Source organism: Mus pahari, chromosome 21 (assembly GCF_900095145.1).
Source record: "Mus pahari chromosome 21, PAHARI_EIJ_v1.1, whole genome shotgun sequence".
Taxonomy (NCBI): domain Eukaryota; kingdom Metazoa; phylum Chordata; class Mammalia; order Rodentia; family Muridae; genus Mus; species Mus pahari.
Genome location: NC_034610.1, coordinates 37984285 through 37986766, shown reverse-complemented (window position 1 = coordinate 37986766; position 2482 = coordinate 37984285).

The window sequence follows — 2482 nt, the reverse complement described above, 5'->3', positions numbered from 1 at the left end:
ACACACACACACACACACACACACACACACACACACACACACACGGACAAAGGGAAAAACAAGGGCCAACAAGAAGAGTGCAGATCACAACTGTAATCAGTTTTCTTTGTAGAAATTGAATGAACTGAATCTGTCTCCCAAGGTTTCATATGTTGAAACCAAAGCCCTGAGATGATGGCTATAATGCTAGGTGGTATTATATGGGAAGGCAGTTAGGCAAGAGGGTGGACTCCTCAGAAACGGGAATGTATCCTTAATAACGGAAGCCAGAGAACTAGCTTGCTGTCTTTCTGCCATTCCAGGACACAAGAAGTCGTCCCTCTGCAACCAAGAGATGGGCTCATGAGAAACCATCAATGGCACCTGGATACTTGATGTCTAACTTCCAGATCTATGACAAATGAAATATTTGTTGCTTATATGCCACCCAGTTTATGGAACTGCCTTATAGTGGCCAGAACTAGAACAACCCGCATGATTTTAAAGGTGAAACTCAGTAAATGGTTAGAAATAAAATTCAAAAGACAAGAAGGTGATTCTAGCATATAAGAGTGTCTGGCCTACATTCTGCCTACAGTGGCTAGTTACCTATGCTCAGGCACCATTTGCCCATTTCCTCACATCTTCCCCAGGCAAATCTCTGACACCTGGCTGTATCCCAGAATCCTTTCTGCCTCCCAGTTGTCCCACCCTTTCCTAATCTACCCTTTCCTATAGGCCACTGGCTTTTTAATTGACAGGTATTGTATCCATACACTATATAAGACATTCTCTCTACACATAGATTAGTTGATTTTAATAATATAGATAGATATGCTAAGTATGGGTACAATGTAGATACAAATATCAATGGTTGCCTCACTGTTGTGTGCATTTAAAGGATTATTAAGAGTAAACGATTGCCTTGGTATCTACCCCATCTATGAATCACTGGGGCACAGGAAGGGGATGCTCTTGCAAATCCAAAGTTTCAGGAGCTCCATGACTCAGAGCTACAACAGAATACCCAGGGGGAGTCCCAGTGAGGATCCAGTATTGATAGTGTAGCAGAACCAGACCAATGACTCATTGCAATGAACATTTGCAAGTAAAGATGCTTGCACAAAACAGTCTAGTGTGGGACATACTGTGGTACACTACAGCTTCCACAAGGATATATATATTTTTTTTAATTTGGGTCCTGTGTTGTTGTTATTGTTTGTTTTAAATTGTTTTGTTTCTATGTTTATTTCTTATTTTCTCTCAGATGGAGTTTGCAAGAGCTGAGGGAAGATACAAAGGGACAGGAGATGAGTGGGTCTGGGATGCATGATGTGAAGTTCACAAAGGATCAATAAAAAGTTAGTAAGGGAAAGAAAGAGTAATATTCATCAATCGGAAGACAAAGGGGAGGACAGGAAAAGGTAAGCCACCTGCCCGTGATCATCCAGTCCATAAGAGATCTAAGGGCGTGAAAGTTATTCCTGAGACTCCTTAAAACTTCATTTCCTCATAAGTTCCCCCTTTTAGTTGGCTCTTATAAGGAGACCAAAGACTCATGAGTGAATGAGGAAGTATATATAAATATAGTTCTTAGCCTGCATTGATAGGAGTCTGTAATTGTAAAACACCCTTCCATTTGAACAGGTCCTGCAAGGGAATAGGTTCAATATATGAATCACCAACAGTGGCATTGCATGTAGTTGGTGTTTGGTGATAAGAAGGATTCCAAACAATCTCTGGGGGGGGGGGGGATGACTCAGTTGGTGAAGTGCTTATCACACAAACACAAGGACCCAAGTTTGGATACCTAGGACTCACACAGAAAGCTGAGTTGGTACAAGTAAATATCTATAACACCAATGCAAGGGCAGGGCAAGATGGAAGGATTGCCAGGGTTTTTTGGCCAGCAAGTCTAGGCAAAGGAGAGATTGTATTGTGGTCTGTGGTTAAGAGTACTGAGGACCCAGGTTCAATTTCCAACACCCACACTCACATCTCTCTCTCTCTCTCTCTCTCTCTCTCTCTCTCTCTCTCTCTCCCTCCCTCCCTCCCCTTCCCCCTCTTTCTCTCTCTTCCCCACCCCCATGTTTCCCTTGTTAGGATTGCTTTTGTTTTTCAAGACAAGATTTCTCTGTGTAGTCCTGTGTAGTCCTGGCTGTCCTGGCACTTGCTTTATAGACCAGGCTAACCTTGAGAACTCAGAGATCCGCCTGCCTCTGCCTCCCAAATGCTGGGATTAAAGGCGTGGGCCCCACAGGGGCCTGACTCACCACTCTTTTCTTAAGTCCAGATCCAAGAGATGTGATGCCCTCTTCTGATCCCCACAGGTACTAGGCACGCAAGTGGTATAGGCAAAACATCTATATATGAAATGAAAATATTAATATTAAAAAAGTTGTATCAGGGGGCTGGTGAGATGGCTCAGTGGGTAAGAGCACCCGACTGCTCTTCCGAAGGTCCAGAGTTCAAATCCCAGCAACCACATGGTGGCTCATAACCA